Source organism: Cyanistes caeruleus, chromosome 4 (genome assembly GCF_971803275.1).
Source record: "Cyanistes caeruleus chromosome 4, bCyaCae1.hap1.1, whole genome shotgun sequence".
Classification (NCBI taxonomy): Eukaryota; Metazoa; Chordata; class Aves; order Passeriformes; family Paridae; genus Cyanistes; species Cyanistes caeruleus.
In genome coordinates this window covers 75,778,365-75,795,587 of record NC_141704.1, presented here as the reverse complement: position 1 = coordinate 75,795,587, position 17,223 = coordinate 75,778,365, and the positions used below count along the sequence as shown (strand labels likewise).

The following is a 17,223-nucleotide window of genomic DNA, read 5'->3' as shown; positions in this document are numbered from 1 at the left end:
AATTTTAACCATCTGCTGTACCCGGAGCTCTTCGCTGGTGCTGCACAGCTGAAATTTTGCAAAGGGAAGAAATAGCAAAGCTTTCCAAAACAGAAAACTGTTTGTAAGCTTGCAAAATATTTTAGGGAATCCTTTCTTTGAAGAAAGATTCTATTTAATTGCCGATTGAGAAGGGGCTATTAGCAGAACCGAAACGTTTTTAGCCTATTGTGGATTTTTTGCTAGAAGAGACACAGGTGTACTGCTCCAAATGTAGCGTGAGCTGTGGGAGACTCGGGAAGTGTACAGTTATGGGAGCTGATCGCTTTTGTAATGCTGTGGTTTTTTATGTCGAAGCTCGCTCTCGAAGTGTAGATGTAGCTGAATGCAGCAAAGGTTTCCCTTTGCCAGCTGCGTGTGTTTATATGGGAGTAAAATTATTTAATGAGCAATATGGGGACTGGCAGAGGAACCATGTAACTACCACGGCCTCCTGAACTACCACAGTATGTCCAGTGCACAAAGGGAAACTATTCCTAAATAATAAGGGATGAGGAAAAGGCTTTTGAAGTGGTGAAGTTTAAAGGAGAAAGTAGAAGGAGTCTTTAATGTGGAATCCTTACTTCTCATAGATTATATTAACTGTTTGAATGCCATTAACAGCAAATTAAATATTTCAGATGTTCATAGACCAGAATTTAGTGTTTGTTCAGAGTAAGAGCTCAGAAAATTGGGAGTTACTGGGTCATAATTCATCTACATATTTAACATCAATTAGCAAATTATAGGAAAAAGAGTGAAATATTTGAGGCATGCAGTTCCTTTGAAAATGCAGTTTGGATTTTCTCTTTTAAGATTTGTCAATACCAGATAGTTACCTCAAGTCACTAGTTATTGTTTGTAACTGTGAGGACTGTATTTTCTTTAAATGAAACCTCTACAGATAAATATTAAGAAAAGCATTTACTTTCTGAAGCCAATGTAGAGGCCCAGCTAAATCTTTAAATTCAATTTAAATTTATTTTTAAAGGCTGTATTACACTGAAGATGTCTCATAGTCTACATACATTTTCTTGTTTGTAAAGCTGAAGATTGGGACTGTATTTTGTCACCTGTTGCCTACACAGGACAAAAGGGATGGGGAGGAAAGAAGATTTACTGATCATCCAAGCTTTTGCAGGGAACTTGTTCATCATTTCATTACTAATTGGTGAAATCCAGCGACTTTCTTCCCTCTGCTTTTAGGTGCCTCAGAAAATTGTACAATATGTGTGCAGAGAAGCATAATGAGGTGTTTAGTCACAGTTTGGATGTGGATTTGTAGAAAACAGTGCAGGAACTGTGGGCTGGATTTTCAAGGGAATAGTCCTTGTAATCCAAGGCTGCCTGAATCCCAAACTGGTATCCAGGCAATAGCGGCACTAAATTCTCTGTTTGCTTTTTGTTAGGCTCTCGTCTGCTGAACATTTTTCTTTTCTTGCAAGGACTGCAGCATGGCTGGGCCTTTTGGTGGTGGGGTTTGTTGGTTTGGTTTAGGGTTTTGTTTTGTTTTGTTTCTTCTGTTAACCCTTGGATTTCTCTTCACTCCCTTTATTGCAGAGCTTCTCTGTTAAATAGGAATGCAGACAGTCTGGAGTAAGTGTGCTTTTCTGATATGAAATACATGGATGGGAGGGCTTGGAAGGGTGAATCTTTGTTTTGTGGGCCAGTAAAATACTAATGTGCTAGCATTTTCCCTTATTGTGTGTTTGGATGTGTTAAAAGTCAGTGGTGTAGTGGAGCACTCCGGTGTAAATGGGAGTCTTACCTAATTTTCTGCAGTTTAGATTTCTTTGGGAATAACCATGTCTGGAAGGCTTCAGTATTGATGTACTCTGCAAGTCAATTATACGTATTTTACTGTATGTGCAAATACAGCATTATGCAGGCTTTGAGAATTCAGAATTATATATTGGAAACCTGTTAGGATGTAGGACTGTATAGAAGTGCAAACACCTCAACTTGTAGTGAAGTGTATCACTTCTTATAGCAGTTTTTTTTCTGTGGGTGTACAATTGTACAGGAATAAATATGTAGAAGATGCTGGTCTTACAAAATCATTTTGGATTTGGCATTATTTAATATACTACCTGTAAGGTATGTTGTCATCCCCTAACACACATCTCAACATGACCTCTGTTCTTCTTTTAATACGGATTTGTTCTTTCAGCAAGCATAATAGCACGAATCTGTGGATTCAGGTTATAAAATTTGTTCTAAATTTAAATAAACAAGCATCTTATTTTAATACTCGTTTGACAGTCCTGATCATAGTTAAACAAAAGTATCTTTGTACAGTTATTTGCAAAAAAAAAATTAGCTTAAGTTGCTGAACCTTAAATATTGTAGTTCTGCTTTGTTGTTGTATGCTGGAGCTGGTTATTTGAAAAGAGTGGGGGTTTTTTGAGATGTGCAGGAAATTTGCTTTCTCACTTTGAATTCGTATTGACTATTTTCTGGTTAAATAGAATATGAAATGTAGTATAATCACAGTGTTGTTTAAACAATGAATTAAAACCAGCAGATGACACAATATGCAAAACTGTTTATAGCAACAATCAATTTCCAGATAGTTCTGTGTACTGCTGAATTCTGGATAAAGCAAATTGGATGAAATATAATGAGTAAGGACATGTTGTCTGATACTTGCTATGCAGCATCACTATTACCTGGAAGAGTTTGAGTGATACATTAGCCAGGAAAGTCCTACCTTTTTTTTCCTTGCTTTTTTTTTTTTTTTTTTTTTTTAAATATGAAGTCATAGATCTGCCTGAGTGTCAAATCCATAGAATTTCATAGAAGAGACAAATTCTGGGATGTCTCTCAGCTTGTCTTGTGCTGGCATATATTACTGCTACAGAACATTTAGGTTCATCTGAAGATTCTCTGAAAAGCTCTTGTTCTGTGAATTTTTTCAGTACCAATGGACAATATGTCATATGAAACTCTAAAAAGAAATAGCCAGAGGGCTTAGTTCTGCTGTCAGCATAGAACACATTTTCTTTATTTTTTTCCTGTGGTTTGAATAGAGATTCAAATCAGGCCTACCAAATTTGTTTGAAATGAAACAGAAAATACAAATATGCGTATGTGTGCAAATGTATTTATATATAATATGCCTAATTAAATCAGAAATATGGTATCTGATGTCCAGTAAAAATTCTGTTTTGTTTTAGGTTATTTTTTTTCAGTGCCTGACTTGGAAAGTATTTAATGGTCAGTGGAAAAAAATGAGGAAGAGGAGGGTGTGGCTGCTGCTGGAAGGCTCTGGCCCGGCAAAGGGTCCCTGGCTTGTAGGGATGTGGTCCCAAATCGGCACAAAATGAAGACTTCTTTTAGGTAAAAGTGAATTATTCTTTTTTGTTGTTAATCAGAAAACAAGCGAGCATGTAATCCTTCTATTTCTGTCTTCCTTTCTGTGCCTATTTCTGAAGGCTGGTCAGTGGTCCTCTCTTGAGTTTGGTAACTTTATTCACATCTTGTTTTGCTCCAGGCTTTTCAACTCTTTCCCTAATCAATCATGACAAGAACAACAAAAACTAGTTTCAGCTCTGCAGAGTAATAGGAAAAGTGGTTTGATGTTTTGTTTATTCTGAATAGCTGGTGAGGGACTGATCCTGTATGTGCTGGAGTGGATCTGTACTTACATCTGAATTTTCATTTCCACTCATTGTGCCTTTAATCCTTAAGCTGGCACGTATACACACAGATACTTTTGTCTACAGTTCTTTACTGTTATGGCCACTCTCTATAGTTCTTTTTATTATGGCCACAGCATCATAAAGTCTTGAAATGAGACTGAGAATATTTTCAGGTTACAATTCTCATGGGATGAAATTTTGAGTGTTTTTAGCAAAACTGGGTGCTGATTTGGTTTTTTTTTTGAGACATAGGCCCCACTTGTTACAAGGGCAGTTTGTTAATAATGCTGATTTACAATTTCAGTTCTGACCAGTTGATGTTAAAACTATTTTTATGCAGTGGTACTGTTTTAGCATTCCTTTTATTCCCTTTGCTGCTGCAAATATCCTTTGAAAATGTGTGAGTTCTACTGATACCATAAGTGAAGACAGAGCTGATGAAACTTCAGTAGTAAAACCACTCATTGGTGTGGTTACAGAATCTGCTCCCACATCTCATGTCTTATATTTGAGCTCATCATCTCTTAATTATGTATCCTTGTCTTCCTTTGAAAAGCAGCAGTGTGTGGGTTGTGGTGAGGTATTCTCACAGCTTGGGTGAATTGTTAGCCGCAAGACCAAAGGCTGAGTGTAGCAAACCACCACCATATGAGTGGCAATATCCCAGCATCTGACACACAACTTGGACTCTCTTACAATTATTAAGTGGATTTTGCAAATAATGATGTGTGGATGGGAAAAAAATAGTAAGATTTAAAAAAGGAAATGTATTTATATGTTACGAAGCAGAGCGTTATATGCAACATCTATATAGTAAAAATAAAGTTTTAAAATTTAAAATTTAGGTTAAAATTAAACCTTTAAAATTTAGGTTCTTGCTAATTATTTGTGGTGGCAGAGGGGAGAGCAGGTGGCAAAGTAAACACGCATGTTTTTACATGTTTTTTTGACGTTTGAATGATGCGTTGACAGCGTTGTGTCAGGCACCATAGCTAGCTTAGAGGATGAGGCATTTTGCATTAGATAAAGTGCACTTGTCTGTATTTTTGCTATTTCTTTTGGCCATAGAAAACAAAAGTAGAAATTGCTGCTCTGAAACAGGTCACACCACAGTGTAATTAATGCCAAGTCTACCCTGACGTTTTTTACAGAGGATTGATTGGTAAGAGAATGAAGTTGACCATCATCAGATGCTTTTGTAATACCTTGTCCTTGTCAGAAAGTGGGGCAGACAGGTCCTTTGGCTTTCCACAGAGGTCCATGTAGTCTTTCCAGCAAACAATCCCATCCAACACTCTATTTTTGTAGGCTTTGGATAGAATAATTCTTTCCTATTCCTACTGATGTCCCTTAGCAAGGCATTAATTTTCACATGCTCAGGCTGCATATTGAAAAATAACATATTCCTATAGTTTGAATTTACTTCTTGTTTAATTTAGCTGAATCATTTCCCCTTCAAGACTGGAAGCAGGAGAGAAAGTTGGACTACAGATCCAGACTTTCAGGCTGTGTATCTCTGTTACGTTCCGTGTTGCTCGTGTGCTCACTAACATAAATAGTTTGATCACTTACTTTGTTTTCATATATGGCAGTCTCTTAAAAGTGACATTGTTGTAGACACCTGCCCTTGCACTCTTGTTACTTCTGTAGCTTTAATGAGGAAAGGCTCATTAGCATGCTCCAGGAAGCTGTTTCCCTGGCAGGCGGATATTAGAAGGATAATGTTTTCAATATAGAACTCTATTTTCCTGCTTGATTTACCTGACATTATTGCATATCCCTGAAAGTTTCCGTTGATTTGTTATGCTGGCACCCAGGTCCTCCCCTTGGAGAATGTTGCAATATGATCTCCTTAGCAATTATAGAAAAAAATATTTATTTTCACATTCACTCAGTTTGATTAAACCCTTCAGTAACCCCAATACTCTCCTCTTGCTTGTCATTTCTACTGCTCTTTATTTTACAGCTGGTCTTTCTAGATACGAACTAAAGTTAAAAACTGACACCAGCATGGCCTCTGCATTCAACAGCTCTTAATATTTCTCTTGTCAAAGTGTCTTTTCATTTGTCCATCTCACTTTTGGCTCCTTAGCTTGTTTTTAATCATGACTCCAACTTCCAGTCGTGACTATTTTGTTTCCTTTATGGTCTTCGTGAGTCACATTGTCAAAGCCTTTTTGAAAGGCCAAATAAATAATAATGAATTCTGTGGATGCACTCAAAGTTTAAAAAGATGTATTTTTTGTTATGTTATCAATGTTGTTTTTCTCCCCATTATGTAATCCCTGCTCAGGCATTAAAGTTATAATCTTTTAAAGTAGCCTTCCAGACGGTTTACTAAATCACAGAATTCATTGGCATGTAATCTGGATCATCATTTGTGGCTATTTTTGAGGACTGCTATCCTTTCATTCCTGAAAAAAGAGTACAGATTTTTGTTGGAAGCCCTGCCTCCAACCTTGGGCTGCTTCTGAAAGGCTGTGTGTGTCCTCAGAATGGCTTGCCTTTAATTTATCCCTTTATTTCAACACTTTCTGTTTTGCTATCTGCTGTTTGTTCACCCTTTACAGCAAAAGAATTGATTAATGTGATTTGTTATTTGAAAGGATCAGAGGGGACAATTTTGTGACTTGAATATTGTAGATTTTCTCAACTGTATTAAGCCTAAAAACTTCCTTTTTGCCTAAAAGGTACCTTTTGGTCTGTCTGGATTTCTGGGCATCAGGAGATAGAGAGGCATATGTTAAGAATGTGAGGTAGGGTCAAGATTGCTCCATCCCCCCGAAAAATGGTTAATGCAAGGATTTTGTGTCACAGAATCATGTCTCCTCTGTTTTGCTGTTCGAGAGAAGGGACGTCTCATTCTCTCACTTTTCTAAGTATTGCTTTTGCTTCCCATCTTGGAGGGAGAGTGCTGTTGGCTGGTGTGAAAGTGAAAGAGAACTGAAAAAGAAAAGACTGAATTTCCACCGGAAGGAATAATGTGTACTTTTTATTTTTTATTAATACCCCAGATTAGGAACCCAGATAACAAGAAATGTTAGTATGGTCATATGGGTGAGAAAAGGCAAGGTTCCTCTTTTGCATAATTAAATAGCTCAAGGTCCTAATCAGCCATTATTTTTTCTGTGGCGTTTTTCATCCTCTTTCTTCAGTCTCTTTGTTTCTCAGTACTATTTCAGACTTGCCAGACAATTGTTGTGCAGTCTTCCTGCTTCTAATGTATGTCAATAAATTGTCCTTATGCCACTGGTTTAGTCCTTATGCTCCCAATCTCCATTTTTAAATCTAAATGTCTAAGTATATTCTTTGTTCTGTTTTTTTCAGTCCAGTGCTTTTTGGAAAGCCCTTTGCCTCAGCCTGATAAAAAGCTTTGCTCAGTACTCACATTGCTTTTGCACACCTGCTCTTTCTGTGTCTAGAGATTTTGTTACCCTTTTTTCCTGACAGATACACTATGCCTGCATAATCTTTTGTGCCAAATAGCAAAGTGTTTCCCTTGAAATTGATGCAAAGATCTGATGAACATATATAATTTTAAATACCTGCTGTACATTTTTGCTTTGTCCTGGATACAGCCTTTTCTAAACCTGTTATCAAGGCTTTCTAACTCCACTTTCTCCCCTTGACTTTTGGTGTGTAATAAAAAGCCCAGTGCTATCATATCAGATTTCAGGGAACAGCAGTCACAGGAAAGTGTGTTACTTGGCTTGGTTGTTTCAGGCACAGAACTGGACAGGTGAGAGTAACCCTGAGTGCCAGACATTCACCCACCTGCAGTGGGAATGCCACCCATCATGGTGCAGACACATGATTTGGAAGTTTCTTCTTCGCTCTTGGCAGTGTTGGAATCTTCAGTAAGTTTCTGACTCCTGCTACTGAGGGGAGAAAAGATCAGAAGCCACAGGAGCAGGAACTGAAGTGGTGGGTGAAGAAGGGCCAGTGCAGGCTGGGTGTAGTGAGAGCCCACCTTGCCATACCTCTTGCATTAATTCATGCTGCTAGAAACTAAAAAGGTGAACATATCGTTATGGAGAATGAGAATGAAAGGACACTCTTTCAGCCCTCCTCTCATGCTATTTTGTGGGACTCTAGGACCTCAATTTTTGGAGTTTTGGCCACTCTTGATCCTCTTCTGAAAGTAGCTGGTGATGGGTGATCTCATGTTGGTTCCAACTCATTTACCCTATGTGGGGTTTGTTTTTGGTGCTGTGCTCCCTGCACCAAAGACTTTGAACAAAAGCTTGTCCCCTTGCCTGGCCTGATTCCTATTAATTTGTTCTGGAAGCTCTAACGTAATGTTCAGCTTAATCAGAGGTGCCTCTGCCTGAAGATAAAGAAGGGAAAATATCTTAGTCTGGACAACTCCCTTCTATATGCTCTTTTCCTCCTATCATGGTCAGTGCATCCCAGTGAGCCATATCACAGATGAGGAAACCAAGGTACAAACCAAATTTGGGATCATTCAGCAGGCCAGTGCATTAGAGACAATGGAAAGGAGACATTCCAACATACTGTCAAGCTGTGTGTTACCAATGCAGCATTAATTTAGCTGTTTCAAGAGCTGCTTTTCTTAATATCCATATTAATAATGTTGTTCTAAGATATTATGAGAAGTTGGTAAGAGAAATCTTTACAGCCAAAATAAGTGCTTATTTAGCCTGATAAAGTTTAGCAATCAGCGTATGTGAAATTTTGTAGGCAGCATATTTTCAATTTATTTTCCTTGTTCTCCTCTTTGCAAGTGTTCCATCATGGAGCTAGAAAGTGGCTACAGCAACAGGCAACTTCTCTGCCTATCCACAGACTACAGGATCTTTTAAGAATTTCATTTACAATAGTTACTTTTTAATAACCACTTTAAGACACAACCAATTTTATAAATCAACTCAGAATTTTTCAAAAGGAAATAAAAAAAAAAAGTGAGATGATAAGTTTTCACGTAGAATATTTTGATAACTTTAAAAATAACTTTCAAGCAACTGGCTAGCTCTGCAGAAATTAACCTGGTTCTGTAACATGAATTTGTACAGACTTCTGCTCTGAAAATAATGTGCTCTGAGCCATGACAGCTTAAGGTATCTCTTTTTTGAAAGGGGGAGTAGGGTAGGGAAGTCCAGTGATTTAGTGACTGAAGAGAGTTGCAACTTGCGTGAGCTCCATCCCTGGGGATATGACCTTTTTAATCCTCTTTAGTTAATGTATTGGTGATCTTTACTTAGGCAGAGTAAACAGTGCTGTTCTGAACAAAGGGGAGGTCATGCTTCCTGCATTACACTCTGACCCCAGGGTCACGGCCTTTGTTCACTTCTCAATGGGAATTGCTCTCCGAGGGCCACCACAAAATGGAGAACTAATTTCGGCACGTGCTGGCGGAGAATGGCAGAGTATCAGGTTTGCCTCAACCGAACCTCCAAGGGCGCCACACTCGCAGCCAGAGGAAAAGTCAAACTATTTCAAAGAGGATGTATTAGCTCTTTAATTACTAGTGGATGTGGCACTTAATCCCTCGTTGAACTAAATATATTACTTGGGTCTTCCCCCTGAAATTCAGTTGCTCACTTTTCAGCCTTTTTTTTTTTTTTTTTACTCTTCACTAGATTCTTCCATAGGAAGAAACACAGACTAGTGAAAAATCATGATTTCTTCCCTTAAAAGAAAGCGAGAAAGCACATGGCAATTGCAGCATCAAAGTTGGGCCTCTGAAATCTCAGAATGAGCCTTGTTTCTCAGCTCAGAAGGAATCATGGTGCTGTGTCCCAGAGGATTGTATTCAGCACCTTTTCCATGACTACTTCTGTGTGTTGCAGCAGTGCACACACACACAGGGCCCTGTGAGGCCAAGCGTGGCAAGCAGGGGTACTGAGCCAGAGAGAACTAGAACTTCCTTGTCTTTATCACTGATTTTATGCAAAAGGGCTGAGAATTTTTTTTTTTTTTCCTTGGCTTCGAAAGTAACTGGTGGCAGAATGTAACGCATCTCATTTTTGGTTGCTGTGACTAGGGAATGTATATAAACATGGGAGCTGAGCTAAATTATCTGGAAGACTTGCATACAGAAAACCACCACCTTTTACTGAAAGTTGGTTATTTTTCATTTGAATGCTCTTTTTGTTCAGCAGTAAAATCTGTGAAATACAATTTTTGATTATAAAATAATTAAGCTCTAAACACATAACTTCAGCCAGCATACAGCTTTTCCACATTTCTTCCTTCTATCAAAAAAAAAAACCAAAAAAACACCCAAACCAAAACAACCCTGATTGCTGATGACAGCCAAGTTGTGTAAAACACAGCAGGGTTAGAACTGAGCACAAGGGATCTGAGTGTATTGGGGGGAGCTTATAATGTTGCCATCACAAAAATAAATAACACTACAATAGTAAACTTTGAGACTTCTGTGGCTGTCAACATGAACAGGATTAAGGTAAGAATGTGTCTGTGCATTCCAGTCATTTCAAGTAAAATGTTTTGTCCCTCTTTAAGTTTTCTTGCAGTTGAATTATTTAAATAAACACTTCTAATAATCTACTCTTAGACTTAAAAGTACATTCTCTAATACAGCAGAATGAGCTCTTTTAACAAAAGAAGTGGCCGAGCAGCTGAGCCATCACACCCTTTGAGTGAAAACTTTCTTTCAGAGCTGAACCAAATGTGAGCAGCAAGTGATGCTGACTGCAGCAATACTGAAACCAGCCCTTCTGTGTCCCTTATTTGTTGCTGGAAATTCCCAAAGTCCGCTACCTTTAGATTTTTTTATTGGAAGAAAGAGTGGAAACTGTTTTACACTGAAAATAATACTGTCAGGTTGACATTATTATCTCGTGTTACTTAGTTATAATTAATGTGCTTACTAAAAAAATACAAAGTGCATCCCCTTTCATCATTTTTTTTTCAGAACTAATATTGCTTTTCTGTTATCTGCAGGATTTTAAGGACTAAAAAGAATATCAAGGCAGTGCTATTTGATTTTTTTCTTGCCTTAAAGCATTGATATGGTTGTTGTTTCTTTGGAGTTAATGAGCTGTAGGAGAATTTTAAAATGGGGATATCATCTTGGAGTTTAAAAGAAAAAAATTAAGAAAATACTCAGCCAATATTCAAATTTTAAAATACTTCTTTTTCTTTAAAAAGATACTGGAACCTTACAATAACTATAGGAAGTGCCTGATGAAAGGGAAAGCTAATTTTTTTCAGAGTATGTGAAACATTTCAGCATGCAATATAATTTAGGATGCCATTGTAGAAGTGCCTCTTCTGAAAGATTCTTAGTGATGGGAATCTTTCGGAATGCTTTTGCTTTGAACGTTCCTGACTCAAACCTCTCAGGTTTGTTTTTTTTTTTAGTTTTATTTTACTGTTTAAAAAAGAGCTTTATCTGTGGTAAGGTTTAGATTAATAGAATGAGCAGAGAATAGTCTATTTTACTGTGTGAACTTGATTCCTCAGCATTACTATTTCTGGCACTGATTTTTCCAGCTAGTGTACCTGGTAAAGCTTAATGGTGGGTAAGATTTTTCTCATTTCCTAGACAAAGACGTTGCTAAAATTAAAACATGAGCTTCTAATTTTGGTATCAAAATTGTTTCCAAATGTGACCCCTGCAGTGAAAACCAAATAGGAACCGTTCATATTTAATAGCCTTTCTCTCTTTAGCAACTGGTGTACACTTGTCTGTACTGCTTTTAATATGAAACCATTTCTGTTCGCCTGTTGATTTCCTTGATTCTCTGGACCATTGAAATGTATCAGTTTAAGGAGGGAAAACATGAATTTTTTTTTAAAATAGTCCTGTAGAACTTGGTGTTTGTTCAGGCTTTAGGTATGCTATGGAAATTACGAAGCCTGTTTTTTACATTTTGAAGATAAGCATTTTTCTAAACACTAGGATATATATTCAGGCCTAGTGTAATTCAGCAAAATTCATTTGAAGTGAATGCTTATTTTTCTTATTTGTCTTATGGTAAAATCTGTTCTTCTGCCTGTTTCCATTAAATACTTGAGCTATGTGAAAGTGTAAAAAAGCTACCTGGGTGCAGATAGCTGCATATCATACATTCATGTGTGTGTGTTTTTTAAATTAATACTTTGGTGAGCAGAAAATACAAGACAGACGTCAGTTGCACCTGTAAAAATAAAAAGGCAGCTTCTCTGGGAAAGTGCATTGCTCAGTATTTCTGTGGTAAGAGGATCCTTGCATTTTCCACTGGCGTTAACCCCTTTGGAAGGAAAAATGCATGACAGCCTCAAAATGGTGTTCTCTGTTGGGGAAAGGCGAAGATGAGCTGAAATTGTGCAGCATTTCGGTCACAAAAGGGCCTTTTCTAATAGATTTCCAGTAATTTTCTTAGGCTGCTTAGTGTTTTGGCCAGTAAAACCTGAACAGTAATACAGTAAATGTGATGCTCCTATAGCAATGTTTCCCTGTGAGCATGGGAACCCCATTTGCTACACAAACAATCATGTAAGTGCAGTTTTAAAGCAAAACTGTTTTTTCACAATGAGTCTGAAGTACCTGTTCTGCTTTCCCCTCTGAGCTGAACACTCAGAGCACTGCCAGCTGAAGGCTGGAACATTTTGGTCTATGCATGCAGTGCTTTATTCAGTGAAATCCCTGATGATTATGTCAGTCTCCCTCCTGCTTCCAGGTGTGGGAGCAAGGTCCTGCATCCAGGCAGTCCCAGAGCAGAGAGCCGTGTTCTCTGAATGCAGGGATGAGTTGTTACGGTAACACTGAGGGATAAAATTCCTGCTGATGTCATGCTGTTACAATGAACTTCTTTCATGTAGTTCTTACTCTGTATTTAAGTTGTATTAAGGTTTTTGAAATGTTCCATTTATTTATATAACTAGAAAAACAATGGGCGTGAGCTGTGCCTTCCGTTGATTTTCCTGTTGTAATTCAAATGCAACCTTTCATTAGTAATCTTTAGGCTGCATTATAAAAATACCATAATTTCTATAGTGCAGAATTACATAAATAGTATTAATTTAGAGTCTTATTCTAGTAGTATTGACACTTACTGGACTGTGGAAGCATGAGAGTATAACTGCATACAACCACATACATACCTGTTTCCAGGTGTCCCATACTGCACCCATGTACAGAAGGGGCAGAGTATGTGATTTTGTTGAAATGATTGTTGAGGGAAGGCAGAGTTGCTTAATTTTATTACAGAAAAATGACAGAAATATGAGCTTCAGACATCAACTTTAATTTTGGTATTTGGCTTCAAAATTTTTTGAGAAGCGGCTGTATTTGCAATTGAGTCAGGGAGACTTCTCAATGTCAAACCAAGTCACATTCTCCTGCTACCAAGAGACAAAAGGTCCAGGTTTTTCTCCCTGTACAGTTTTCTTACTAAGTTACGTGTTTGCTTTAGGAAAAAAAACCGTACATTTTTCTTGAAATTTTTGGTGGATCAAAAAAATTCATTGCACTGTATTTCTGTTGGTAACTTTTTCTGGGAATATGCATTTAAGAGTTGACCTTTTAATATTTCAGTGCTTTGATGAGGCAATTAAAATATTCAGTAAATTGCTTTTAGGCCCTAAGAAAAATTTGCTAAATTTGAAACTTGAAACTTCCATGGATTAGTCACAGATATCCCCTGGGATGAACTGAAAAACAGTTCGCTGAAGAAGTCTGGAAGCAGGTTTTCACAATTTCCCCCCTACTTTTTTTTTTTTTTTTTTTTGCAAGGCCAGTTTTAGTATTCATGCTGCACTTTATTAGTGCAAACAAAATACCAAAACTTAATTTGGTCTTTTCCTTATAAGGGCTTTTGTGTTGGTAATAAACTTTAGTAAAATCATCTTTATTAAATTATGGCACACATTTAATTGTGTGGATGCTGATTCATCTTTAAAACGGCAAAGCAGGAAATTAGGGGAATAAAAAAGATATTTTTTGCACTGAATTTCTGGTTTGTTGGCAACACCAAAATGACCCTCCTTTCTAAAACCCATTTTCCACACCAGTGTGTGGAGTGACAGCCCAGGAGGAGCATGGCTTCATCCCAAGCCTGGGAATGGGCCCTTTCTGTCTGCAGGGAGAGAAGAAACCTTTAGTTATATCACCTTTGCATCTGTGCAGGATATTTGTTCACTAAAACTGAAACGTAGCAGAGTTGTGTTAAAGACGAGTTTATAACTTCAGGCATCCCTTCAAAATTCATGAAACTTAATAATGCATGTGTGACAACTCCAGTAAGTGTGACATGACAGACAGAAAGACAAAAGACTCAAATGACACCATTCATGGAACACAAATTCTATAAAGTACTGTCTTTTTTTGCAACTATATGTTATACCTGCAGGTGATACCAGGAGTGTGGAAGCCTGTATTTATCTGTCCAGATAAATACATTAATACTTCCAGTAGGTTCATTATTCTCTTGATGTTATATTTGATTATAACAATAGTGTGACAATATCATTCATGTTAGGAGGGGCTTCTTTTCAAGGAGAGGGCTTTAAATTTACCACTACCAATGTACTGTTATTGTGTGAGGTTCCAGTTATCCTTTAGATAGCCAATCTTAGATGCACCTTATGTACCATATATTTACCTTTAATGGGCTCAAAAGAAATGGTAACTTGAACTGTAAAGCTGAAGTTGGCCACATAAATACATCTGATACTAACACTCAGCTCACAAACAGAATTCTGTATCTACGACCATTTTGGATTTTCTCTGTGTGCAGTAATTGCAGCTATGCTATGAAAGTGATACTGTAATGGATGTCCCTTTTTATTTTCTTACAGTTTATGCAAATTTTTCACCTTTGCTAACATTTGACTACCAAAAAAAGCCACAAAGGAATTTGTGCTGTATGTAAATTTTGTATGCATTGGAATTTGCTTTGTTCAGGATTGTTGCACTCTGGTGTAATTAAAACAAAGATGCTTAATACAAGAGAACTCGGTCACTAGATAGCTCTTTAGTAGTTTAAAAACCTTTAAGTAATTTATGATATAAAGGGATTTAAAGCCCTTTTTAGACCTGAGAGATTGTAAGTTTTCAGTGAAGATTTCATCATGTATATTTGCTTTCTTTTTCCAGCTTATCTTTCTCTAAAACCAAACATCTTCCTTTTTTTCCCAATGTGTTATTTTTTCTTTCTTTTTCTCCCCTCCTTTTTTTCCTAGATATATATTTTTTTCTTTTTACTCAATTTTTTTTTTTTAATCTCCAGCAGCTCTTTCTGCGAGTCACCCGGTTGTAAGCAGAGTTAGATGGAGGGAGGGCTGGCTTTGAAGCCCCTCGGCGTGTTGGAGCGCGGTGCTCCCGGGCAGGGCAGGAGTGGCCGGCCGCGGCATTCCGGGCGGGCCAGCCGGGCTGGCGGGAATGCCGCCCGGGATGGGAGCGGGCTCTCCCTCCGTGCAGGGCTGCCAAAGGGGCTGCCGCTCACCTGAGCCGGGGAGCGGCAAGGAACGAGCGGTCCCGAGGCAAGAGTACGGTAAAAAAACGGGGGGAAAAACTGCAAGATAAACAAAATTCTGTCGGTAGCACCCTTAAAAAGCTGCTGCTGCTGCGAGCACCCCCTTTAATATCTCCTGTCTTGAAGAAAAAAAAAAAAAGTTAAATTAAAAAATAAACCACTTGTCCTAGTGCCAGAATTTCACTTACGTTGATACCAGTTTAATGCCAAGTTTTCTGTACAACACTATTGTTAAAGTACGGTGTACTGGAGGAAGTGTTTTTGCAAAATGCTTCATTATGTTCTGAAGGGAAGGGGGTAGAAATACACCCTCATTCAGCTTGCTTTTACAGTTTAGATCATTTCAGAATTGTCTATTTGGTATTTCAGTGTTTTTCTCCCATCATTTAATAGGCCACTGATCCATTGGAATTAATGCAAGTTATCCAGCAATAAATGAACTTTCCTAAGTGACCTGCACAATGGCACTATGTGTTACTGCTGTCCTTTCTCTGAAGTGTGCACCTCTGTAATCCCCAGACTGGTTCTTTCAGGGGATGGTGCACAAGACTGCTTTCTTTTCTAGATAGATTTTAATTATTATTATTTTTAATTTCTAGAGAATGCCTTTAAAAACAAAAGCTGTCTAAATGTTAAGTAAAATTATTCTTGGTGATTTTTTTTTTTTAATAATCTGCACTGGAATAATTTTAGTGATAGTATGAAATAAAAAAAAAGAGGGAATTTTACTTTTACTTTTCCGGATAACTTAATCTTAAAATTAGAAAAAAAAGTTTAATTGGATTATTTTAAAAAACTCCAAAACCTAAACATATATCTGATCATCTTTTATAAATATTTCTGAAGACTGTTAGATTACAAACCACCCCATATTGCAAATGAGGTGTATTATCTGGAGAGCAAAAATAATCATCTATTTAGAGGTGATCTCAGTGTGGACGTCTTTATCATACCATACATCTTTAGAGGAAAGAACAAGAAATGCCACTCTGAGTTAAAATATGAGCAAATTAATCAGTGTTCAGAAGGAGTATTTATAATGAGTTTCCAGTAGACAGAACTTGTGATAAAGGAAAAGAGATAAAAAATTCTGTAATAGTATAAACTGTGGTATGAAAATATTGGCTTACTACTATTTGCATAATTTGAATTTATTCAAGCATATGAATCTTAAAATAATTCTTCCACTTCGCTTTTCGGAATTCCATTTCTGTTAAGTGAAGCTTACAAGTTGGACTTGAGGTAATTGTTTTCCTGTCCCTGAATCTCTAATTTTTTAGTACTGCAGTAACTTAAAAGTTAGACAGCTTTCAATCTTATTTCACAAATCTGATGACAGGCAGAATGCGTTTATGTGTCTCCTTGAGGAAGGGTAGCTTTGGGTGGATGAATATGAGCCATAATTTTGTAAAGGTGAGGCACTTTTAACCCTCCAAATGCACCTGAATTTTCCTCATTAAAAGGGATGAATCTCAGCTGTTTTCATATTAACAAAAAATGAGAAAGGAAGGGGCAGGTATGGAGGGTAAAGAACAAGAAGACCTATATTTTATATAGAAAGTATAAAAATAAATAGGGAGCTGGAAATCATGTCTGAGAAAAAGGGGGAAAGTAATTCAGAAAGCTGATCAAATACAAATAAAACACTCTAAATTAAGCAATTTGTCTACATAAGTCCTAGCCTTCCCTAAAGAATACATCTGTCTTCTATATTTCATTGGCATTAAAAGTTGTTGACTGCACTATCGTGTGTAATATCTTTTTCTCTGTGCAGGATTTTTCTCATCTGTGCATGTTCTGTTAAAATAAATGCTATCAGGAATGCCATGCCATTATTTTAAAACAAAAATGATAAGAGTTTTAACTGGATATGATGGTTGGCTGCTGCTAAGGCTGTTACCCAGAAATTTTGCTTGCTTTAACTTTTGAACTACCCAGAATTTATGCACATCCTCTGCATCCACAGTCTACATGCAATAGAGACCAGTTATTAGAAGAGGTCAGAATTACTAGGTGTCATTTTACTGAAATAAATATTTGTGGGAAAGTTACTGTTTAAATATATTGTCAGCTGTGTCCTGATAATCTCTAGTATGCTTTTACTATAATTCCTTAAAAAT

At 37.3% G+C, this 17,223-nt stretch overlaps 1 protein-coding gene across 11 annotated transcripts in view; it reads left to right on the top strand.

Moving 5' to 3' along the window:
• LOC111923346 (uncharacterized) overlaps window positions 1-17,223 on the top strand; it is a 261,072-nt gene that overhangs the window by 139,718 nt on the left and 104,131 nt on the right. For 7 of the 11 annotated variants that reach the window (XR_015285910.1, XR_015285908.1, XR_015285909.1 and 4 more), the window contains one exon: window positions 3,195-3,357. The exons of 1 other annotated variant lie outside the window; for it this stretch is intronic. The gene's annotated coding sequence lies outside the window, so the exon portion shown is untranslated. Of the gene's footprint in view, window positions 1-1,293; window positions 1,615-3,194; window positions 3,358-17,223 lie in introns of those variants that run through there. 3 more of the 11 variants (XM_086885921.1, XM_086885917.1, XR_015285912.1) reach the window with 2 other exon arrangements.